The sequence below is a fragment of the Macaca mulatta genome, chromosome 18 (assembly GCF_049350105.2).
Source record: "Macaca mulatta isolate MMU2019108-1 chromosome 18, T2T-MMU8v2.0, whole genome shotgun sequence".
Classification (NCBI taxonomy): domain Eukaryota; kingdom Metazoa; phylum Chordata; class Mammalia; order Primates; family Cercopithecidae; genus Macaca; species Macaca mulatta.
The window spans coordinates 82,324,322-82,350,597 of NC_133423.1; the positions used below are offsets into that span (position 1 = coordinate 82,324,322).

The 26,276-nt window shown below is 42.1% G+C and overlaps 1 protein-coding gene and 1 pseudogene across 5 annotated transcripts in view; both read left to right on the forward strand.

The window, feature by feature from the left end:
* PIEZO2 (piezo type mechanosensitive ion channel component 2) overlaps positions 1 to 26,276 on the forward strand; it is a 471,722-nt gene that overhangs the window by 19,721 nt on the left and 425,725 nt on the right. The gene's annotated exons all lie outside the window — the stretch shown is intronic.
* On the forward strand, positions 15,838 to 16,389 carry LOC701710 (large ribosomal subunit protein eL21 pseudogene; annotated as a pseudogene). The gene has a single exon (XR_001446643.3). The product of XR_001446643.3 is annotated as a large ribosomal subunit protein eL21 pseudogene (transcript).

Sequence of the window (26,276 nt, forward strand, 5' to 3'; positions counted from 1 at the left end):
AATTCAAATTAGTCTTTTGTCCATTAGACCTAGAAGTTTTCTGTTTGTATAATTTAAGTAAGAATGCAGTAGGCTTCCTATCGATTTCACTTCTAGGAACACCATGATTAATTAGCCAATGCCAGAGCTCTACACAAGTGAGACTATTCTGATTGTCGCTTTGCCTCTGCTGTTCATTATGGTAACTATGCCCACCTTGCCTTTGACAGTTGAGTGTTGCCACTTGGCCCCTGCCACCTCAGGATCCAATGATTCTCATTGTATTTAAATTTTGTAGTTGAGCGACTGTGGTTCCAAAGATGCAGGTGTTGCCCTCACAAATCTATTTCGCAAAGCATTGGTCAAGGGTATATCTTCTGGACCCTCTCAGTTGGGATGGGTAGATCTAAAGTGACTAATCCACTCCACCATCCCAATCTCCCTAAACCTTTGGATCCCTTCCTCTATATTAAACCAAGGAGATCGGCATGTCCAGCTCACTCACCGTAGGTCATCTTTTAATCCATATTTTAACCAACCAAGCAAATAAACTATTAGAACCTTTTTTAATTCCCTGAGCTGCAACATTGAATGCAGAGTCCCTACTTAGTGGACCCAAATCAATAAATTCAGCTGATCCAACTCTTTGTTCCTTCCACAATTATCCCATGCCCTTAATATCCATTCCCACGTCTGTTCTCCAGATTGCTGTTTATATAAATTAGAGAACTCAAACAGTGCTTTTTGAGCGTAGCACACCTCCTCGTGGGTCACACTCTCAACCTCACGTTTAGGGACCTGCTAGGACTTTTAGTCTATTTATAGGTCTAGAAGCAAACAGGTGTTGGGGGAAGGCTTCTGAGGAGAATCAACATTATCTTGCCTGGCAACTGCCTCAGGGGAGGCCACCACTGTTGCCTCAGGTAGCACAGGGTTTATCTCCTCAGATAAAGGTGGAAAGGCTGATGGCAGCGTGGTTCTTCCGGAGGGGATGTTGCCACTACTGGGGATGGGGAGGCTGTTCCTTCCAGCAAAAAAGGTTCATCACAGTTTACAAACTCAGCGTCCCCAGCTTCATCTGGGTCCTCCCACACGTCCCCATTCCAAGTTGCAGGGTCCCATTCTTTTTCAAGCAATGCCTTTGCTTTAACAGTAGACACCTGGTGAGGCTGTGCATGTATCTTTCATTGCAGGTCAGCCACTCATGATAAGAGCTTGTGTCTGTTTTTCCACAATTTCAGCTCTTTCTGCACAGGAGATAAGACTCTCACTCAGAGCAACCTTAGCAGATTTGAGGCTCAGTATCTGCTTCTGAAGCCGGGAGACAGAATCCCTGAGTTCATCATTTTCTTTCATCACTTTGTCCACTGAACTTAGGAGCAACCAACCAAGAACATTATGTTCCTTGGTTCTCCACATATGGTCAAAGATATTAGGTATAGAGTCACTAAACTCCTTGCCTCTCATGGGTGGTGAATCAGGAGTGTCAAATGCATTTATTTTGCGTACTCTCTGAACAGTTGATGCCGAGGACTATCAGTGTTCTCTATACTGTTAGAAGTAGCGGTCTTAGCATTTTCAGGTCTAATCATATTAAGCAGCCAACTCCAGAAACCCCAAAACCAACAAAAGAACTCTATCCTTAATATTCTGTTCCTCTAGAACCACTCGTGGTACCAAAATCTGTGTTAGTCAGGGTTTTCTTAGAGGGACACAACTAATAGGATACACACACACACACACACAAGTATATGCATTTATTTCATATATACATATATATGTCATATACATACATACATATATATGTATAAATATAAAGGGGAGTTTATTAAGTATTAACTTGCATGATCACAGGGTCCCACAATAGGCTGTCTGCGAGCTGAGGAGCAAGGAGAGCCAGTCTGAGTTTCGAAACTGAAGAACTTAGAGCCTGATGTTCAAGGGCAGGAAGTATCCAGCACAGGAGAAAGATGTAGACTAGGAGGCTAGGCCTGTCCCTCCTTCTCATGTTTTTCTACCTGCTTTATATTCGCTGATTAGATTGTGCCCACCAGATTAAGGGTGGGTCTGCCTTCCCCAGCCCACTGTCTCAAATGATAATCTCTTTTGGCAAGACCCTCCCAGACACACCCAGGATCAATACTTTGTCTCCTTCAATCCAATCAAGTTGACACTCAGTATTAACCATCACATTCGGATACAACTATTTTTGCTTTAAGTCCTTTGCACTGGCTGTGTGCTGTGATGAGCATTTCCCCCTATATCTCAGCCTAAATGTCACCTACTCAGGGACCTCTTTCCACACCCCTCAAACACCCGGTCCTGGTCACTCACCGACACACCACACTTCTGTCATTATCTCCACAGGACTGTCTCAATTCTTTCATGTTAGTAAGTGGTTAGTAGTATCCGCCTCTTGCCTCTTCACTCTCCTCCAACTAAAGCATTTGTTCCAGGAAAACAAGCTCCCACTCTCTATCTTATTCCTTGCTGTACCCACAGTGTCTTGGGGTAGGGCCTGGGCTGCAGTAAGCTCAAATAGTTAAGTTCTTTGCCTTAAATGTTCACACAACAGCAATGGAAATGACACCAGTATGTTCATTCATTCCTCCATTCATTTCAGTCTGTTTCCTCATCTGTAACATGGAGGTAACTACCTCATAGGGTCACCGGGGCTTTAAAAACAAAAAACAAACAACAACAAAAAACACTAATGCACTTAAGGTATTGTTACACAGTGCCTGGCATATAGTAATCATCTAATAAATATAAATTATTATTGTGATATTGATCTTTCATTGATTCATTGAACAGACATTTACTGGTCTATCAATATGGCTCGATTCTGGGAATACAAAAAACAAAAAATGTATAAGGCATGGCTCCTGCTCTTGAGATCCTCTTTAAACCATAGATAGTTCAGCTTCTCTATAGTTCTCAAAATAAAAAAATTGCTGATGCTGTTCACCAGATCATGTGCGTCCTGGAGTATTTTGAATGATGGTGGGAGGTGACCAAGACACTGGCACTAAAGGTGGGAAGAGGACTGTGTGAGGAGCACCCTTTACCAGGCCTAGGGGACAGCAGGACAGTAGGATGGAACAGTCATCGTGGTGGCCATGGGCGCTCAGGCTGGCGCAGTGCAATGAGGTGAGTCCTTGCATATGAACAGAAAGGAGAGAGGGGAGTGATGCTGGGCAAATAACAGACCATTCCTCACCACCAAAACCTGCTTTTGGAAAATAATTTAATAAAACTATGATGGTAAAAACTTCATGTTGAACCTACTGGGAATATTGACTTTAAAAAAGGGAGGTGGAGGCTTTAAACCAAACCAACAGATCTCTGTGCGGGGGGGGCCATATGGCTCAGCTACCTGTGCTGCAGGCCTCTGGTGGGCATGGACAGAACTGCCCACCGTTCTACTTGTAAGGCAGGTCTAGGGGTAAGTACAGACTGAAAATTAACGTATTTGGGAAAATAAATGGAGTTATTATGCATGCTTTGACAACACTCTGGGTAAAACCACAGTCACGTGCCACTTGTCTATCCATCTTCCGGTAGGCGCCGTTCTTCCTCTGCCGTTGGGCACTAGAGTTGCACTGGCAGCCGTTGAGTTAGCAGGTGTGAATGACTCTCTGTGTATTTTTCTTGCCCTGTCTTATCTCAGACTCACTCAGCCACTTCATACAATCAAATTGGCAAAAGCCAATGCTGGCAGGGACCTCTAAACACTTTGGAAGAATTGGCACTGCTCAGAGAGAGGATCCGGAGTTGCTGTCGGTGGGGACTGGACTGTTGTCCTGCCCTGAACTAGACTCTCTTTGCCTGGCATGGAGCTACGCAATCCCGGCTTTTAAGTTTCTTTTCCTCTTTCATTATGGTTACAACAGGACTTCATAAAACCAGGATGCTCTTCCCTGCAGAGTAATTTTTATGTGGAATGGAGTCTGTCTTGGTTTTCCTCAGATGTATTGAGGAAATAATCCCACAACGTAATGAAGCGTGCTGGATTCTTAGCACCAAACATGCGTTTTGTCAGCTAAACAGAGGGGTCTAGTTGTATATGTGATAGGAATGACTTGTTTCCTTTCTCAAGTATCTTCAGATAATGGCAAAAGTTGGATTTTAAAGTGTTGAAATGCCACATTCAACATTGTAAGTGTTGCAACGATGCTGATGACCTAACAGCACTGTCTTTTGTCGGACACATCAGAGTTTTTAAAACATATTCGCATACTTTTTGAATTATCGCCCGGCGAATTGTTTTTGTATTTATAATGGTTTTCTTGTTTATTGCGGTATCCCCATCCTGCCTGGCAGGATAGACGGTGTGTGTATTTTGTATGTGTGCATGCGTGTGTGTGTTCTTTCTCCCATTTAATATTTTCAAATGCTCCGTGGAACGGGTGTGACTCTAGATTTTACACATGAGGAAATGAAAGGAGGAAAGGTTTTACATGAGAAAACAGAAACTCAGAAAAATTATCTAACTTTTATTTTGTGGTTAAATATCAAGAAGGTGGTAGATCTACACCTGGACTTAAAGTTTTTCAAAAATTTGAGTCCAGTATACTTTCAGGTACAAAAATCTTTTCTCAACAAGTACTGACCCTGATAAGTGGTCCATACTCTGGCTCTTTCAATCTGTTTTCTCCATGTCTGCCAGAGTGATCTAAGGTGAACATCTGGCTATGTACAGTCCAGTGCTTAAAATGGAGCACTGGCATTTAAAGTGTATTGTTTATTCTGAGGGGGCAGGTAAAGGGCCAGGGTTTCCTGCTGGATTTTTCCTGACTCTACCTACAGGAAAGATGATCTCATCATCTCTCTGAGGATCTCATCCTGGGACTTGAGCCCTGCCCAGAGTTAGACTTCTGCTGGGTACCGAGACACACGTCTGCCAGTCTAGAGGGGCAGGTGGTGGCGGGTGAGTGGTGCTCCCCAAGTTCCCATCAAGGGACTATCCGGTTTTGGGAACCCTTAGCTTTCACTGCAAAGGTTTAACGTGCTGAACATTCGGCACGTATCTTTTAGAGGAGATTTGTGCATGAATGCATATCCTGCGGGTATTTCCAACTGGCATTTTGGGGTTCTTTTTTACTATTGCACAGTGATGTTGTATTTCTTTGGCTTGACACAATAAATGACTTCTTAGGTAACACAACAAATGCTGGGCAGAACTAGGAAGAATTCATTGTCTTCATTCGTTTTGGGTCTTTATACAGTAGCCGTTGTGATCCTAGAGGAATGGAAGGTAACCAAACGATCTGATTGCAAGTGCCTCAGTCTCCCAGGCAAATATTGAGCAACTCACATTTTCAGCTGCAGGCTAGCCTATGGTTATCTCTTACTGGATTTTTGCTTGTTCATTCATTCAACACATATGTGTCAAATATCTATTGTCTGCCAGGCACAACACTACATATACTTAGCTAAACTCTGGTTAGTTTAGCTTTTTGTATTTGTTGATTTATTTTAATTGACAAGTAAAAATTGTATGTGTTTTTGGTGTGCAACATGATGTTTTAATGTAAGTATACATTGTTGAAGGGCTAAATCAAGCTATTTAACATTATCTCACATACTTTTCCTTTGTGGTGAGAACACTTAAAATCTACTCTTTCAGCAATCTTAGTTTATCTTTTTAATAAGACTGCAGTTCTCTGTAATGTATAGAGAGTAACTTAAATCAGTTTACTGTTTTTTTTTTGACGGAGTCTCAGCTGTGTCGCCCAGGCTGAACTGCAATGGCCTGATCTCAGCTCACTGCAAGCTCCGCCTCCCAGGTTCCTGCCATTCTGCCTCAACCTCCCAATTAGCTGGGACTACAGGTGCCGCAACTACGCCTGGCTAATTGTTTTTGTATTTATAGCAGAGATGGGGTTTCACCGTGTTAGCCAGGATAGTCTCGATCTCCTGACCTCATGATCCACCTGCCTCGGCCTCCCAAAGTGCTGGGATTACAGACGTGAGTCACCTCACCCAGCCCAGTTTACATTCTTCAACAGGAAAGGATTCATCCCTAAATATACTGTGGTCTCATTTCACATGAATGTAGAGTGATCTCTACTAATTAACTTAATTTAGTAATGTTTTACTTGTCTAGAAATTTCACAGCATATGGCAGATTTTTCTTTGCTGGACTTAGCATGTCTTCATTTCATTAGAAAGCATTAGTAATTGTAGCATCTACTTTACCTGCCCTATTTAAATTAGCACTTTAGAGGAAGGAAAATTAAAATCCAATTAAAATTGGATGCAAAAGCTAAGTGTAATTGTGTATATCTAGAAAGACTAATATTCCATTTAGTGCAAATATGTATGAAACCATATGCATAACCCACAGTAAGCTTTTGTGATCTGTTGGGACATGTTTTTCTCTACTTTGAGTTTCTTAGGAGTCAGAATTATTTTAGAGCTGTTATAGTAAGCAACATTTTCTTAGACTAGTTTAATAGATTCAAATATGTTCATTCCAACAGATTAAAAAAGTACAATGCTTACTTTTGGAAAAAACCACATTATATGTATGTATTGATATATAACATATATATCAATGCTATCATGTAACTTATATATAACATATACATAGATATATATGTTATATAAATAAAGATATATTATACATATAACCTTAATTCTCAGGGAAGTAAATGATAAAGACTTGTCATCTTGTTTGCTTTGAAACTCTGATGTCTAAGGATTTTATAAAATTAAACTATCAGCCTGTTAGAATGACCATTATGGCTGCATCTGGATGAATAAAATTTTATCCAAGTGTCTTATAGATAAATCTTACCATATTCAAGGACTAGAAGTCTGAGACTATCTCTCCTCAGCAATGTTACTAATGAGTTTCACCTCATTTTTTAATTAATAGAAATACATTCTTGAATAACGATTTTGAAAAATTCATTTCAGAACTCTGGTTTGTTTTCTATGCATTATTGCTACTAGTTTTCATGTTGACAGATGAAAAGAGAATGACCCTATCAGATGGAAGATATTGTGTGAATGGTTGTTCTCAGGTCAGAATTTCGAGGAAGGAAAATTAACATTTTAAGTTTTCAGGTAAAATTTGTGAAATAAAATTCTTAGTGATGATAATCATTGTTATTTGCAACTGCTGAGGAGTTTACAAAACAGTTCCTGGCTAATTGTTTAAAATGAGAGTGTTAAAGGTAAATCTTGATAGTGTCTACTAATGGTCCTGGGAAAGTAAAAAGTTCTAAATAAGACTGAAAGAAGTCTTCTCCCCAGGCACGGTGGCTCATGCCTGTAATCCTGGCACTTTGGGAGGCCAAGGCAGGCGGATCATGAGCTCAGGAGATTGAGACCATCCTGGCTAACACGATGAAACTCCGTCTCTACTAAAAATACAAAAAATTAACCAGGGGTGGAGGCGGCGCCTGTGGTCCCAGCTGCTGGCGAGGCTGAGGCAGGAGAATGGCATGAACCCGGGAGGCGGAGCTTGCAGTGAGCCAAGATTGCACCGCTGCACTCCAGCCTGGGTGACAGAGCAAGACTCGGTCTCAAAAAAAAAAAGAAAGAAAAAAAAGAAAAGAAAAGAAAGAAGTCTTCTCATTTTCGTGCATGGTTTTTATAATGAAGCTAATAAGTGGAATTCACATGATAATTGAACTTGTTAATTGGGCAGAGAACAAGGAGAACTTATCTACAGATCAAAGAGAGGTTGAATGCACCTATATTTGGTCATGAAAATATGTCCTCTCATTGCTGGATTTAATAGTGTAATAGAGATCATTTTCACTGCTTGACCACATTTGCTATCAGAGACTTTGACCTTTCAGACTGAAATCTTTTGGAATTCAAATGAAAGCCCTGCCAAGAGATATTTGAGAAGGCTGGGGAGCACCGGACTTACTGGGCAAGCCGAATTCCTCAGATATGTGAGAATGAACTCATGCTCCCTCAGCTTTAAACTTGTTTAAAAACAGGGTCTTGCTCTGTTGCCCAGGCTGGAGTGCAGAGGTGCAATCATATCTCACTGCTGTCTTGGACTCGTGGAATCAAGGGATCATTCCACCTCAGCCTCCCCAGTAGCTAAGACTACAGTTGTGCACCACCACATCCGGCTAGTTTTAAAATTATTTTTAAATTTTTTGTAGAGACAGGGTTCTGCTATGTTGCCCAGGCTGGTCTGGAACTCTTGGCTTCAAGTGATTCTCTTGCCTTGACCTACCAAAATACTGGGATTACAGGCATGAGCTACTGTGCCCAGCCAATTTTTGTTTTGTTTTGTTTCTGACAGAGTCTTGCTCTGTTGCCCAGGATGGAGCACAGTGACACGATCTTGGCTCACTGCAGCCTCCACCTCCTGGATTCAAGCGGTTCTCCTGCCTAGCCTCCCGAGTAGCTGAAACTAAAGGCGTGCATCACTACACCCAGCTAATTTTTGTATTTTTAGTAGAGACAGGGTTTCACCATGTTGGCCAGGGTGGTCTTGAACTCCTCACCTCAAGTGATCCACTCACCTCGGCCTCCCACAGTGCTGGGATTATAGGCGTGAGCCACGGCACCCAGTCAATGTGACCAGCCAATTTTATATTTTGTAATAAAACAATTTGCTTAAATTAAAATGTGATTTAATTTACGTATATTTGTGACTTAAACAAAATTGCAAGTAAATTTAGGACCAGGGAAGATATATTCTTTCTCTAAGCACAGGTCCCAGATCCATAGGTGCAATAGAAATGGTAACACAGCCTTGCATAGTTAAGTATTGAAGTCATGTTTACACAAATATCTTCAAAGTCCTGTAGCCAAGATTGTAAAGATATGTCATTAGATTTACAGTTGATTAAATATGGAGAATTTTCATAAATTGATGGTACTTCTTTAAAGCTTCTTTTTAAAATTTTCTTCTTTTTAAGGTTTTGGGATCAGACCAGAGGCCGTTTAGTAATCTTTTAACTCCGCGGTGTGTGGAATCATTGGTTTGTTTTCCTGCCTGGAAACCCTGTCTTTCCTCTCTTCCTGCCTTTGCCCGTACCAAGGCACTTTATAAAATAGCTGGTGCTCAATAAAAACTGTCACTGTTTTCTTTTTGCCAATTTCTGCATTTGTCCTGTTTAAATGCTGAAGTGACTAACTTCCCTCAGGGTGCAAAATATGCACCAAAGAAAATTTAGCTAACAATGCAAATCAACAAACCTTATCTTTTTGAGAAAAAAATCCCTATTTTGTGGTAAATATTTTTCATGCAAAAGATGCCTCCGAACTTGCCCTTGAGTCATGGCAATATAATTTTACTGGTGCTTTGGAACAGATGAGAAGTTTAAAAGAAGACTGGGTGATTTATTAACCAAGTATTACATAATGAATTCTGGGCTGATGTTATCTGTGGCTGGTGGTCATTTTAGGGACAGATAGGTCTGGAATGCTGGTTGGCAATATGATTGCAACACAACCACATTGTTGAGGGACTTAGTGCCCTGTGCAATTCTGACTGGTTCTGATGGATGCAGTCTGATTATCCTGATTATCTTATAACTATTCCAAGTTATAACATGGAGGTACATTGATCTCTAAAGCTTCCATTTAGGTACAAAAACCATTGCAATTTATGAAGTATCAACTAGGTAGTAATTTCAGGTTGTGGTTGATTTTTCATTGCTCTCATATTCATACTATTGTTTATTTACTGTTTGAAACTCTTGAGACTAATAGTTTAATGTATTCTAAGCCACAGAAAGGAAAGCTATTTTGCAACAGTCACCTCCCACATCTATTCCTCTAGTGTGACCTGGCACTGGCTATGACAAGAGGCAGTGTTTAGATGGAACAAAGGGCTAGACTCAGCTTCATGCGGGTGGTTTAAGTGCTATATTTATACTCCAGAACCAAGTTTTGTTGCCTTCTCCCTACTCTAAAACCCCTGCTACCTTTGTAATATTTCATTGTGTTAATATAGCTCATAACGCCAATTTTTGTTTTTAGCAGAGAAAGTCACAAACATAGTTCTTTTAAAGTATAATTAGGCAAGGGCAGTTATCAATTGATGATGTTTTAATTAAGCCATAATAACTTGGTTTTATTTGTAATCAAATGCAAGTATTTGGCCGGGCGCAGTGGCTCACGCCTGTAATCTCAGCACTTTGGGAGGCTGAGGTGGGTGGATCACGAGGTCAGGAGATCGAGATCATCCTGGCCAACATGGTGAAACCCTGTCTCTACCAAAAATACAAAAATTAACTGGGCATGGTGGTGTGCGCCTGTAGTCCCAGCTACTCGGGAGGCTGTGGCAGGAAAATCACTTGAACCCGGGAGGTGGAGGTTGCAGTGAGCCAAGATTGGGTGTCTTGCTCAGTCTTGCTGAGCCTGGGTGACAGAGCAAGACTCCGTCTCAAAAAAAAGCAAGTATTTGTTCTATTGCTTTTCCTCCATTCACCTCCATTCACCCAAATAACTATTCTTCTTATCTTTTTAGTATTACTACAAATCAGTGAAGGTGTAGATTCAACTGTCTTATTTTCCTCCTCCCAACCAATTCATATTCTTTTAGAGATTCTACTAGGGAAACTGCAAGAATAATGTAACTACATGACAGGATATAAGTGCCCATAAAGATAGATTTTTCTATGTTCCAGTTGCTTTTAAGGTGAGGAATTAAAAATTCTCCGGTATAATTTTGTCTGTATTTCTTACCTTGGGTCTAACTGTGTCTGCAACCATATCTAAGATATTTACCTGTACTACAAATTTTTCCTGCAGAGTCAGAGTCAGAGGCTTACATCTCTCTCTCTCTCTCTCTTTTTTTTTTTTTTTTTGCTGTAATTAACCTGATCTGAAGGATGTGATTTTCATTTGACCAATTTATTAAGTTAAAAACTCATTGTGAAACAGTATTCCCAATCAGAATTTGTATCAGTGATTTACCCTTAGGAAATTATTTTACAATAAATCAGGGCATGTGAGAAGTTTCTCATACTTTTCATTCCACTTCTTGATGGTATGTTTTTTCTTTTTACATTTTTTCTGTTACGAAACATTCCAGCATTGGTCGGCATTTGAATGAGATCCAAAGGTTAGATGCAATCGATCCCGCCTTACTATTTTGTATAATGTTCTGATGCTGCTTGGAATAGTTTGTTCTCATCTTAGGCCACTTGGAAAGCTATGATGCTAACACATCTCAGGGTTGTCACTCCAGGCATCTCAATCAATTGTGCAGTGGAATAAAAAGGAAATGGGTATGAAAGAAGGGCCAGTCTGGGACAACCCCTGTACCCCCAGGGCCCCTCCAGGTCACAACGTTGGAGAGGCAGATTGTGTGGAAGTCAAGGTCATGCACTGTGGAACAAGACCGCTTGGATTCACATCCTGGCTGCCGACCTTGGACTGTTTGCTTCAGCAGTGCTTCACAGGTACCCATTTGTAGGGACATCTGTACCCCGAGGAATCATTTACACAAGTCGAATGAGCAGATGATGAACTTAACAGAGGTGGAAGTAAATGTCAGCTCTGTGGAATGTGTCAAGAAGTTTATGGGGATTGAAGGAAACATAAAAATTGTTACATGTGTGCTGACAACATAAACTTTTAGCCATCCAACTAGTACATAAACAGAAAGCCGAATATTCGTAGTCAAAGAAATAGAAGCCAATATGCTGATCTGAGGACCCTCTTTGAATACAGCTACTGTATCCCTTGCCTTTCAAGTGGCTGTATTTGAGTGTGACTATCCTTGAGGAATTCAGTCTGTTGGAAGCGGAAGGCACTGACTTCATACCCTTCTGTGGGACTCAGTGATGCTCCTGCTGAAGACTGACACCTAAAGAAGAGCCCCATTGATTTCACAGCCTCTCCCACCCAACATGTTTTAAAGGTTAGCTGGATCTTTCAAATAGAGGCCACATTTTGATCCCATATACAAACATCCAAAGGGACATTTTCTTTCTCCAATAGAAATGTTTAAATTTGCAGGCTTTGGAAACTAAGATTTACTGACGTAGGTGATGAGTAAACATTTCGGAAAGCATTCTAAACAAACTTTGTGTATTGCATTGAATTTATGTAAATCAGTACACTTTGTGTATTACATTGAATTTATGTAAATCAGCACAGGATCTCTTTCTCCTTGGAGAGAGAGAAAAGTTGCAATGAACACCATTGTCGGTGTCTTTCAGGAATTCCGTGACCAGTTGGTAAGTGCTTCTGGAGCTGTCACGTTGAGGTTCCCAAAGGCTAGAATGTGTGCTCATCAGCTCGTCAACCAGATCCTTGGTGCCAGTTATTTACAAATCGAATTGTGAAATCTGTATACTAGAATGATTTTGATTTATTTGATTTTTATTGATGCATAATAATTGTACATTTTTAGGGGGTACAGGTGATGTTTTGATGCAGGCAAATAATGTGTAATGATCCAATCAAGGTGTTTAGGATATCCATCTCCTCAGGCACTTAGCATTTTTATTGTGTTGGAACGTTTCAGATCTTCTCTCTTACCTACTTTGAAACACACAATTTTTTTTTTTTTTTTTTTTGAGACAGAATCTTGCTTTGTTGCCCAGGCTAGAGTGCAGTGGAGTCTCGGCTCACTGCAACCTCCACCTCCCGGGTTCAAACGATTCTTGCCTCAGCCTCCCAAGTAGCTGGCACTATAGGCACATGCCACCAAGCCAGGCTAATTTTTGTATTTTTAGTAGAGACAGGGTTTCATCATGTTGGCCAGGCTGGTTTTGAACTCCTGACCTCAAGTGATCTGCCTGCCTTGGCCTCCCAGAGTGCTGAGATTACAGGTGTGAGCCACCATGTCTGGCTGAAATATACAATAAATTATTGTTAACTACAGTCACCCTACTGAGTTATATAGTTAGATGGAATAACATTCAGTAGATAAATGGAATTTTTTTTTTTTTTTTTTTTTTGAGACCAAGTCTCGCTCTGTCACCCAGGCTGGAGTGCAGTGGCCCGATCTCAGCTCACTGCAAGCTCCCCCTCCTGGGTTCACGCCATTCTCTTGCCTCAGCCTCCTGAGTAGCTGGGACTGCAGGCGCCCGCCACCGTGCCCAGCTAATGTTTTTGTATTTTTAGTAGAGACAGGGTTTCACTGTGTTAGCCAGGATGGTCTCAATCTCGTGATCCGTCCGCCTCGGCCTCCCAAAGTGCTGGGATTACAGGCGTGAGCCCGTAATCCGGCCCGTGCCCGGCCTGCAAATTTTCACACCCAAATTCTTTCACACCCAAGAAACAGATCACCCAAGCATTGTTGAGGTGCATTTTCACACCGTTGGGCAGCTTCCTCCTCAGGAGTCCCTTGCACATCTTCTATTAGTGTTTTTGGGGCTCAGAGAAACTCTGCCCTTCATGGGCTCCCCAAACTCCTAGACATTTCCAAAATCAAATACCAGATAGGATTTGTAAAGCTGGATATTGAAGGCAGTGGGCATAATCTGAGCACTGGTCATGTTTTTACTTGCATGATTGTCTTAAAATCCTTTATGATGAATATTGGGAAATAGCAATTATAGCTACTGTATCTTTACAGGGTACTGTATTATGTTTGTTATTTAGCTCTAAACACTGTGAAAATACATTTTAATTACTAATGTTTCCTCCTAACCTAAAACATATTTGAGAAGTTTCTCCCAAACCAATTAAAACTTTAAAATATCTATTGATATTTACGTTTCTTTTCCATATGTACTTGTATTTTATGTTATTTATATTTTATCCTTTAAAGGAATAAAACTTCTCTTCATAGGCTATGACATTCATCCATGTTTCTGTCCCTCTCTACTGGGACACAAACTTGTTTAAATATAGCACTTACAGCATTTTATTTCACATTTTACATTATAGTACAGTAATTTTGTCTGATATTATCATTGCCAGATAAAAATACCAGATTCCCACTTAAATCTGAATTTCAGATAAACGTAGCATTTTTTTAAAGTATAGAATGCTTCTCACAGTATTTTGGACACTGAAGGTTACTTATGTTCTCCATATTCATATATTTTTTGCTTAGGACTTTATACGTATGTGAAATTCTGCGTTCTTCTCTTATTAGTATTATATCATAATATTTGTCTCAATACATAGGCTTTGTGGTTATTACTTGAATGGCTGTATGCTGTCATCATGGAATTAAATCCCATACTTATCTAACATTTCCCTATTTGGGACATTTAGGATGTCTTCACTATTTTTACTTCCAGCAGTAATTTAAAACCTATCCTTGACCTCAGAAGAATTTAGAAAGTGTAGCATGGATAGAGATGAACATAAAACAAGGATTTTGGTTCTTTTGTAATGTTTTCTTAATGTAATTTTCTTGTAGGCTATTTTAAACTTAATAACTATGTATAAAACTCAAATTTTCTTTCTTTTTTTTTTTTTTTTTTTTGAGACAGAGTCTTGCTCTGTCGCCCAGGCTGGAGCGCAGTGGCCGGATCTCAGCTCACTGCAAGCTCCGCCTCCCGGGTTTACGCCATTCTCCTGCCTCAGCCTCCCGAGTAGCTGGGACTACAGGCGCCCGCCACCTCGCCCGGCTAGTTTTTTGTATTTTTTAGTAGAGACGGGGTTTCACTGTGTTAGCCAGGATGGTCTCGATCTCCTGACCTCGTGATCCGCCCGTCTCGGCCTCCCAAAGTGCTGGGATTACAGGCTTGAGCCACCGCGCCCGGCCAAAACTCAAATTTTCAATTAGCAAATGTGTAGCAAATGAACATATTTATTTATCCCAAACACTTAATATAGGAGTATTTGTTTCTGAATTCCATGTTTGATGGATACTCATTTAACTGTCTATAACCAAACCATCAATCGTGAATAGCTAAGTCTGAATGTACCAAAAACTTTGAAGCTCTTTAATATTACATAGAAAACAATAGAGCAACCTGGAAATCATTAAATTTGGGGAGAGACAGAATAAAAGAAGAGGATCTTAGTACTTAGGAATGTTCATGTTGTCCTTACTTATAACCAGATTTAGATGATTTCCACACTCCTTGCCTATTTAGTTCAAAGTCAAACAAATTGCTCCTCTGTTGTCAGTTATCTGATTTAAGAGCTGAGTTAGTGGAAGTATTGACGTTCAGAAATGGCTAGTGAGCTTCTCTGTATTTCTTTGATGATTCAGAAGCCCTCCAGCCTTATCTTACTCTTGGTGGTAATTGCTGACAATCTGTGAAAATGTTCTGTGTCCCGTCCTGTTAACTGTAGCCTATCTATTGGCACTAGCTCTCTTTTCAAATACGTGGGGGAAAAAACACCCTAGCTGCCTTGTTTTTGTTTTGTTTTGTTTAAGATGGAGTCCCCCTCTGTTGCCCAGGCTGGAGTGCAGTGGCACGATCTCAGCTCACTGCAACCTCCACCTCCCAGGTTCAAGCAGTTCTCCTGCCTCAGTCTCCCGAGTAGCTAGGATTACAGGTGTGCACCACCACACCAGCTAATTTTTGTATTTTTAGTAGAGATGGGGTTTTGCCATGTTGGCCAGGCTGGTCTCGAACTCCTGACCTCAAGTGATCCACCTGCCTTGGCCTCCCAAAGTGCTGGGATTACAGGTGTGAGCCACCGTGTCTGGCCTTCTCTGCTAACTTTAGAAAATCCTTTATTAGTAAAGACAGTTGTACATGCCTCTTTCTTGTCATTGGAAAGAGCTCTATTGTAAGACAGTGTCCTAGGTAGATACGCTTGAAAAGTCATTTGAGAGGAGGTTTCTGAGAGTCTTGAGTGTCAGACTCAAAAATTTGGAACTTGTGCAGAGAGGCACTATTACACGAGTGATAGCATCTCCCTTAATGTAAACATTTAATGTGTTTACTTGAAGGTTATGTAATGCAACCAGACTAGTGTAATGACTTTTTAAAAGAGGCGTATAGCTTTCTTTTCGGCCGGAACCGCCATCTTCCAGTAATTCGCCAAAATGACGAACACAAAGGGAAAGGGGAGAGGCACCCGATATATGTTCTCTAGGCCTTTTAGAAAACATGGAGTTGTTCCTTTGGCCATGTATATGCGAATCTGTAAGAAAGGTGATATCGTAGACATCAAGGGAATGGGTACTGTTCAAAAAGGAATGCCCCACAAGTGTTACCATGGCAAAACTGGGAGAGTCTACAACGTTACCCAGCATGCTGTTGGCATTGTTGTAAACAAACAAGTTAAGGGCAAGATTCTTGCCAAGAGAATTAATGTGCGTATTGAGCATATTAAGCACTCTAAGTGCCGAGATAGCTTCCTGAAACGTGTGAAGGAAAATGATCAGAAAAAGAAAGAAGCCAAAGAGAAAGGTACCTGGGTTCAACTGAAGCGCCAGCCTGCTCCACCCAGAGAAGCACACTTTGTGAGAACCAATGGGAAGGAGCCTGAGCTGCTGGAACCTATTCCCTATGAATTCATGGCATAATAGGTGTTAAAAAATAAAATAAAATAAAAGACCTCTGGGCTGAAAAATGTTTCTCTTCATTGAGTAGAAGTGTGATGTCCTATCCCCCAAAGAAATACTTAAAGCAAATTTTAGTTGTGTCCTAATTTATTACGTAATGTCTTTCCTATTCAAATTTAATGTATTCCTTGCTGAAGGATGTAAGGTAACTTATTGTGCAACGAATTACTCAGTTGGTTAGAAAATGGCCAGATATTATGTATGAAATATTTGTACTGGTTTGAAGATAGTTTTAAATCGTCAAGGAAGAAATAAAGTAATTTTTTTTTTTTTAGACAGTCTTGCTCTGTCAACCTGGTTGGAGTGCAATGGTGTGATCTCGGCTCACTGCAACATCTACCCTCTGGGTTCAAGCGATTCTGCCTCAGCCTCCTGAGTAGCTGGGATTATAGGCGTACGCCACCGTGCCCAGCTAATTTTTGTATCTTTAGTAGAGACGGGGTTTCACCATGTTGGTCAGTCAGGTCTCGAACTCCTGCCCTCGTGATCCACCTGCCTCGGCCTCCCAGTGCTGGGATTACAGGCATGAGCCACTGTGCCAGGCCATATAAAATAAATTACAAAAATAAGTGGGATGTAATCTATTGCATTACAGTTAAGCTCAGGATCCAGAGTTTGCTTTTGAACCCTAAAAAAACACATTGTTTAAAGTATCCATTCTTTGTGTGTTATATACTAGCTTGGAATTGCTTTGACCATGCATGGAACAGAACTCAGAAAATAGTAGTGGTAATAGCATTTGTGTTAGGACATTGTCTTGCTGTAACAATATACCAAAGACCTGGGTAAGCAGTAGAAGCTTATGTGGTGGTTCTGGAGGGCCTGACGTCCCAAGGTAAAGGTGCTGGCGGGTTTGGTGTTGTATGAAGGTTTGGCCTTCACTTACCTCTTGATACTTCCACAATGGGAGTTCCTTTTTTTTTTTAATTGAATATTTTATTTTGAGATAATTGCAGATTTACATGGAGTTATAAATAATAAAGATTCCTTGTACTCTAAAAAAAAAAAAAGAGGCGTATAGTTTTTGAAGATTATCAACGTGGAATGATATTTGATTACTTGGTGTATCCATTACATTAATGTAGTGAGCTCCACTGAACATCAGCAACGTTGTCATAGACTTGGCTTTGCCGTAGCTATTGAAGCCACATGAATATTTCATCACAGTCAAGGTAGTGCTGTGATAAATATTAAAAGAGGCCAGTGCTAAAAAATTACATCTGAAAGGATTATGTGGTTGAGAACACACCAAGGAAAGTCAGGACCCAAAGGTGGACATCCTCCTCTTCTGTTCTTTCTTTCTTGTCACTCCTCGGGGGCAGTTTGGGGGGCAGTGGCCAGGAGGGCCTGCGTTGTCACAGAGAATGTGCTAAGGGGATGACTACTTGCTAGTCTTTGAGTAGTTCCTTTTGTCAAATAAAAAATGAATTCAGACTCAGCTGGGCGCAGTGGCTCACGCCTGTAATCCCAGCAGGGAGATTGGGAGGCCAAGGCGGGTGGATCACGAGGTCAGGAGATCGAGACCATCCTGGCTAACACGGTGAAACCCTGTCTCTACTAAAAATACAAAAAATTAGCCGGGCGTGGTGGCGGGCGCCTGTAGTCCCAGCTACTCAGGAGGCTGAGGCAGGAGAATGGCATGAATCCAGGAGGCAGAGCTTGCAATGAGCCGAGATGGCACCACTGCACTCCAGCCTGGGTGACAGAGCGAGACTCCATCTCAAAAAAATAAACAAACAAACAAAAAAGAATTCTGACTTAGGTAAGGAGACTGTTCATCTGAAAAGACTATTGTGGTAGAGGTAAGGGTTGTGACCATGATACCTTCCAGGGCCTCCCAGGTCTGTAAGAAAGGGCTTTTCTGTTATATAGAGGAGTGCAGGAGTACACAAGGCTGTGAGGGTGGCAGAGCAGGCAGCAGGATGGGACAGTGAATCCGCACATCCGGAGGGTTTTCCCTGAGGTCTGTGGATCCTTAGGAGGCCCTTCAGGAGGGATGTCCTGTTGCTTGCTCAGGGGGGAGTCAAGGTCCTCATTAAAGTTTGGTCAAGTTGTTAGTGAGTATTTTGTCCAGTTGGTCAATGGAAGCAAAGAGTTTGGCTAATAATTTTTGAGAAAAAGATTGAGTACATGGAAGGCCTGTGTCTGGCCTTGGAGGTAAATACGGTGTGCATCTGTGAGTCCCATCTATGTCACACGGGGAAGGGGGTTCTTTGCGGTCAGCAGTTTCCTGGAAGACAAAAGGGTTTCAGGGGTTGGGGTGGGAGAGGATGTTAACTGTTGCTGTTTTCCAGGAGCATAAAGCCCAGGTAAATGTCAACATTGCCCCTTTATACCAAAGGTCTGTTTTTGGGATTTCATCAGTCAGTCAGCCAGTTCAGGTCCGCAGTTCTTGAAGGCCTACATCGTACTGGGCACTGAGTTAGGGACCAAAATGTTAAACACACCAGGACTTTTATCCTGTAGGTCTGAATCTGGAGAGCAGGTTGAACCTGAGAAAACCCTGGGAGGCCGTCTTAGATGGACCCAGAGGCTGAGAGAACCTGAGGATCAGGATATTTGGATTCTGCACAGACTGGCTGGCTCCTTCTTCTCCATAGCGCCTCTTCCTCTTGTGGGTGACCTAACTACAGAAGGAGAGGAGGAACCCACATGTTCAGTTCAGTCCTGTGGCATTATGCATTTCTCAGTGGGCAGTAGAGCACCATGTGTCGCTTGCATTATTTTCAGAAAGTTATATAGGCTTGTTTCTGCGCCGAATCTGGCAATTGCTGACTTATGACTGAGTGTGTAAGTCTTCCTTACAACCCTGGTGAGCCTCTGACTAGTATGCAATGTTTATGCGGTTTCGATAGCTGCTCCAAGGCCAATCTGTGTTAACTTTGTTGATGTGCAGAAGACTCATCGGTCGGTGTAAAGTTTGGAGACTTGACTCTCAGTAGTTCCATGTAAATAAATGATGGAGTTGGAGTACATATTTTGGTCATGACACTTAGATTCTGATGTTGTAGGCCCCTTTAATTGAAGTGTTGAAGGGTTGCTCTCAGAATGACTGGACCAGGCCTTTACTTAAATGGGTGGATCAGAATATCTCAAATAACTGTTTTTAATTTATTTTAAACTCAAATGACCTTCCTGATACCAAACAAAAAACAACCTCAGTTGATATTCAGAGCTTGAAAAGTCACCATTATCTTTACAAATATCCAAATATCTGATCCTGTAGATACAAAATATCTAGAGGATTACTTAAATTAGAAATACATAAATATGACTATCTGGTTATTTTGTATTCATAGGAATTCATCATAAACCTAGAAACTCCATCTTTAAAGTTTAATCATTCTGAAAAGTCTTAAAATCCTTTCAGCTGTGAAGTTCTGTATTAATATAAAGGACTGTGAAGTTTCATTCACAGCTTCCCCACCCTTTTCCCTCGTCAGTCAGAACCTCAGAGGATTCAGGGGACTCATGAAGTGGCCTGCAGAAGATCTTTTCTTTGAGATCTTGTGTTTTATCTTAAAAGAGACACATTTTTATTTGAGTTTATAATCTATCCATGGTTGTTTTGATCTAAAAATAATGTTTTAAGTTGCTTCTCATCAAGAATAACTTAACCTACAGGAGAATAACTCCTGGAAGGAGCCAGGCTTCTGCTGTGAGTGCTTTGGGTGCAGACTGGTGCCTGGCTACGGATTCCCCGAGGGTGTGACGGTGTCGGTTCAAGAAGCTTTGTCGACTCCTAAGTGGGGATTAGATGTCCTTTGAGCACAGGAGAGAGGAAGTAGGGGGTGGCAGGAGAAGAACTGGATCAGGACTCTTAAGTTAAAGTCCCTACAGGGTCCCAGGCAGGGCGAGCCCTGAAGGTGGTATAGAACATGGCCATGGCACCACATCTTTGGGGGACCTGGCCACTGGGTGGTACATGCTTCTCCAGAAGGGGCAGCCTATTGTTGCCATGTGCCACGTGAGCCTAGTTTTGCCAGATGGTCTAATTTTTTAAAAAGAAATTGGAAATCTAGGTGTTTATGAAAAGTCTTACATTGGTTCAGGACTTGGTTAGGAACACAAAAGCCACTGTATGTGATCCGTGTATAAAGCGTTTAAATAGAGGAGATTGTAGGCCATACCACCGTTGAAAGGGATGGGAAATGAAGGCCAGGGAAGTTCTCACAGACCCCAGAGATGGCCATCTGTGGGACCCAGGTGCAGCCAGAGTCCTGGGCTGGCCTCAGAGCCTTCTGACACTCCCGGGCTGGCTGTGGCAGCTGGCTGCCCCTACGCTCCTGCTCCTGAGCCTGAAGAAGCAACTGTAGGCACTGAGGTGGGCACCTCCCTAGTGCTTGGGGAGGCTTCCTGTCTGTCCTCTGCCCTGTCTGCCCTGATATCCCTTTGCAGCTGCACTGAAGCATCTCCACTTCTCCTCCCTTCCAAAGCCCTGCAGTGGCTCTCACCGTGGACTCTGACGCAGACCACGGGGAGGGGAGCTCGCAAGGCACAGCATCCTGGCCTCACCTCGTGTGTGGAGCAGACCTGAGGAGGGGTGGCAGTGACCCAGTGGATCACAGACAATCCAGCCTGCCCCTAGACTTCAACTTTAAAACACTGTGCTGGTCAGTACTGTGTGTTCTAAAGGAAATACACGTGTGGGCCAGAGCTGCTTACCATCAGCTTGACAGAGGCAAGGCAGGAAGCACAAGACCTGGCGTGGGCGGGGACGGGGAGGGGTGGAAAAGACGACGAGGCACCATGTTAGAGGCCACTGACTCGCTAGCCTGGCCTGGGGCTGCTCACTGGCTCCGTCTGCTCCCCTGCCCAGCACTGTCTGCCTCTGAAGGAACAGTGGGGCAGCTCCCACTCCCCAGCTCTGCTGTGTCTTTGCTGTTTGAGGAAAGGCCGAGACACTTAACTCAGGTAAACGGGTGGACAAGGTCACATGGGGACCCCATGGGACTCGTGAGGACTGATGGCCGCAGTGCCATGCCCTGTCAGCCAGAATGTCGGGGAGGCCCAGCTCCCAGCATGGGACGATCTTTCTATCGTCTTCTTAAATAAAATGATATTTCTGGAGAAGAAAGAACAGAATTGAGATTTACCTTTTAAGACATTTTATGTGTATATTTATCAGAAAAATGAGGAGGCTCGCGCCTGTAGTCCAGCACTTTGGGAGACTGAGGCGGGAGGATGGCCAGGAATTCCAGGATGCAGTGAGCTATGATCACACCACTCTACTGCAGCCTGGGTGATAGAGTAAGATGCTGTCTTCAAGTAAGAATAATTTAAAAAAGAAGAGGAAAGGCTGAAACTTCCCAAGTTGTAGTCTTGGGAAAATGAGGGCATTCCAGTTCCTCCTGAACCTGTCATTGTCCACCCACCATGGAGATAAAGATGGAAATGGAAGAAATGTGTTTTCAGATTCACATGGTCAAATGTTAGCTTTGTCCCAATTCTAGCCCTCTACCTTTCTGTCTGACTCCTGATTAAAAAAGAAATTCTTCCGTTCCACTTTAGATGACTATAATAAAGTCAAGTCTAACTAGAAATTTCAGTCAAGGAAAAGCAAGAAAAGAAAGATCTGTAGAAAAATCTGTATATCTAAGATTTCAGCATCTCACTTGTATCCAGAATTGACAAACACATACACATTTTGCTTCTTCACATTAAGGATTCTGTTTCTAGTACCTTTTTTTGGTTTGTTTTTTGTTTGTTTGTTTGTTTGTTTTTTTGAGATGGAGTCTCACTCTGTCATCCAGCTGGAGTGCAGTGGTATGATCTTGGCTCACTGCAACCTCCACCTCCCAGGTTCAAGCAATTCTCTTGCCTCAACTTCCTGAGTAGCTGGGATTACAGGTGCATGCCATCACGCCTGGCTAATTTTTTTGTATTTTCAGTAGAGACGGGGTTTCACCATGTTGGCCAGGGTAGTCTCGAACTCCTGACCTCAAGTGATCCACCCACCTCGGCCTCCCAAAGTGCTGGGATTACAGACATGAGCCACTGCGCCCGGCCTGTTTCTAGTTCCATATTGAAATCCGAGATACATCCCCCAGCTCCCACCTGCCACCCCATCAAATAGCTAACGGAGAAGGCCATTAAAATGCGTGCCCAGTAATGGTGATTTTCATAGCACAGAGATTTGCCAAGGTGACTTAATTCAGCAATACCTTTGACTGGAGCTTTTTCCCCTCCTTAAACGATCATGTGGACCATAAAGTGCTAATAAAATCTCCAGCTGCACTTCCGTGAGGTTATGGACGTGGCGGAGTTGTCGAGATGTGTGGTTTGTAAGCTGTGCAGACTGTTTACTCGGCGTCCTTAGGAGAGGGATCATGTCAGTTCCCTGACATGATGTCACCCTTTGCCCAGGGTGCTGGAGACAGAGGGGCCTCTGGTAGTGCCGTTGTTGGTGGGCTGGGCTCGCCCACACCTTGGTGCTGGTGGTGCTGACAGGGGGCAAGTTCTGCCCAAGGAAAGATAACCTTGTTCTGTTGAAAATCTCTTGGAAAGAGTTCCTGTGCAGGACAAAATCCACATGAGTGTTTAACACTTCCTTCGGTGTTATTTATGTATTTTTTTACTGATGTGCTGGAGAGGCCGTGTGAAGGCTGTAACGAGCTCTGGTCTTCAGCTTGCCAGTCCTGAGCTCTGCTACAAACCAGCGGTGGCATGAGCGTTTCCCCTTGCACCTCAATTTCCCCTAACATGAGACAAACAAGACCCACCACAGAGTGGGTGTGGGAATAAAATCAGACAACGTATATGCAAATATGTTATACACTGTGAAATCAATGTCGGCTGTGACTCTTACACATGTTGCATTTAACAGCTTTTCCAAGTCAGCTGATCATACTATAATCTTTCCCTTCTAAGACTCTGCAGGTAGAATCTGGCTATGTTTTAAGAACAAAATATCATGCTTTTTAATTTGAGGCACATTTTTTTTTGTTCTGTATTCTTTTTTTTTTTTGGAGACAGAGTCTCACTCTGTCGCCCATGCTGGAGTGCAGTGGCACAATCTCGGCTCACTGCAAGCTCCGCCTCCTAGGTTCATGCCATTCTCCTGCCTCAGCCTCCCGAGTAGCTGGGACTACAGGCGCTGCCGCCACGCATGGCTAATTTTTTCTATTTTTAGTAGAGACAGGGTTTCACCCTGTTAGCCAGGATGGTCTCGATATCCTGACCTCATGATCCACCTGCTTCAGCCTCCCAAGTGCTGGGATTACAGGCATGAGCCACCGTGCCCGGCCTGTTCTGTATTCTTTTTTGAATGAATGCAGAGCATATTGATGTTATTCATTGTATATAGAGTTCCAGTGAGAATATTTTTGTAAGTAATTTCAGTGGTAAACCAGTCACCCTAACTCCTGTATTAAGTTAGTATTACAATAAATACCAGTGAAGGAGAATTCCTATGTATTGGTTGTTTCTATGGAATCCAGTTGACCTTGATTTTCTCCCAGCTCTACTTGGAGGTAAAAATCGGAAGACGTGAATATAAAGAATATACGTTTAGTAATGTCTGCTGTGTACTTAAAGCCATTGCCACGCTGCACATACGTGCTCTGGATTTCCATCGGTTTGCAGAAATGTGGAGGGAGGAGGACGTGTTTCCGTTTGCTGCAGGCTTCGTTATTAGCTTTCATAATTAAATCATACTTCCAACCCTCTCGTCTTAATGTAAAATTACCTTACGATTTATTAAAAGAGAAGGTGAAATTACAGGGATTCGTAGTGGCCTCCTTGAAATGTATTAAGAATTTTAGGCAGGGCCAACATTTCAAACTCATTAATATTAAATGTGAGTCTCAGTGTTTTGAGTGTTCTTTAATGCCATCATTCAGAAGAATTTCTATAAAAGAAATCTACTGACTATCTTCCTGTAAACCACATAATACTGCACATAAAATTTTAGACATTTCTCTTGTAAAAACAGCTTCAACTGAGTTTTTTAATGTTTTACTTTGGAGAAGCAGAAAAAATTATCTGTGCATGAAATTAGTATATATTATTTTATTCAAATACTTAAATTTTATCTGTTTATTTTCAGTTTACTGTTATCACCCCAGAATTCCTGATTCTTGGTAATCTGATAACACCCTCTGGTATATTTGCTCATACTTTGAGAACAAAGGAAGCTTCTCATGGTATTTTAAAGTATAATAAGAGTAAACACTTCTATTGTATTTATGACATGCTATGCACTGTTCTAAGTCTTTTATACACATTTAATCCTCACAACAACCCTATGGGATGCATAATGTTGAGGTGCACCATATCTATAGAAATGCACTCTATATTTAAAATAATTCAGACAGCTTTTTAATCTACCTGCCCTTCCCCTTGCTAAAAAGGGTGTGAAAAGTTGCCATCACTGAATTCAGAGAAAGAAGTGCATTGGGGGGTCAACCAATGATGTTTTTTGTCAGACTGAAGCTTTGCTCAGTTCCTAGTCAACAACTCTACTTAGTGGTCTATCTGCTTAGGGCTTAGGGAAGTCCCTGAGATGATTTGTTTCTCAGGCAAACTGCCTCAACTCCAGTGGGGAGCTGTGGCAAGCCCTAGAGCAGTGACTTAAGTGTTTGCAGGTGGCTCAGCCCAAAAAACAGTCCTAAGCCATTTCTTCCCATGGAAGTCTCAGGGAAAGGAGCATTGCTCGTCTCTCTTTATGAAAGGATCTTTATTTGTGAAGGCATTCACTGTATGCCGTTACCCTCGTCCACTGCCAAGCTGGGTGTGGTGGCTCACCCCTGTAATCCCAGGACTTTGGGAGGCTGAGGTAGGAGGATCACTTGAGCGCAGAGTTGGAGATCAGCCTGGGTGCCATAATGAGACCTCTTTTTCACTAAAAATTAAAAAGAAATAGCCTGGCGTGGTGGTTTGCGTGCTTGTGGTCCCAGATTCTTGGGAGGCTGAAGCAGGAGGATCACCTGAGCCCAGGAGTTCACGGTTGCAATGAGCTATGATTGGACCACTGCACTTCAGCCTGAGCAACAGAGCGAGACACTGTCTCAAACAAAAAAAAAAAAAAAAAAAAGAGAGAGGGAGAGAAAAGAAAAAAAATGACTGCCAAGTGGGTTTCAGTATAATGTAGCATTTTTAGTTATCTTAAGATAACAGTGACCAAAATACATTTTAAGAATGTGTTCATGAATGACTTTTCCTCCCATGCCAAACAGTGAAAGCTGAACGTTTCAAATAAACAGAGAAACTCTGGGAATGACCTAAATCAGTTAGATAACCCTACAGAAGAAGGACTAGATTGTTTGGGAGTAATTGTGGCCCATGAAGCCACTGATCTTTCCTGGAGAGAATCAATGTAAATGTGTTGCTGGTTGTTGTCCAACATAATTTTGCTTATCTTTCATAATATAACTTTTATATGGTTACGGAGCTTTACAGTCAAGCCTCAGGCAGCACCAGCATTCATGAAACATTCCCCAGCTCAGGCTGGCGCAGGACACGTGATGTTGAAATATTGCTTTGTAGCGGCTTCCAGGCTTGTGTGGGACCATGTGGTCAGACTCCAGCACTGTGCAGGTGATGATAGTTGTACAGGTGAAGGATGAGTATGTTCATTTTGTCAAAACCCCACACCTAAAGCTTTCTGAGCTCATAACAAGCGGGAGAGAATGAGAAAAGCTGTGCTGGGATTCTTACCACGTGGTACTTTGAAGTGTGGAAGTGTGTCGTGAGGATGAAGATGTGAGGTGCTGGAATGCATTTCTGAGATATTACATAGCCACAGATGCATTACAAATGGAACATATTCTAGTCGAGTTTAGTTGTGTGGTTTCCAGGCTAGAAGAGTAAGTCTGATTTTTAAGTTCCCTTTCAGCCAAGGCACTGAGTGTCAAATGGGCGTTGTGAGTCCATATTG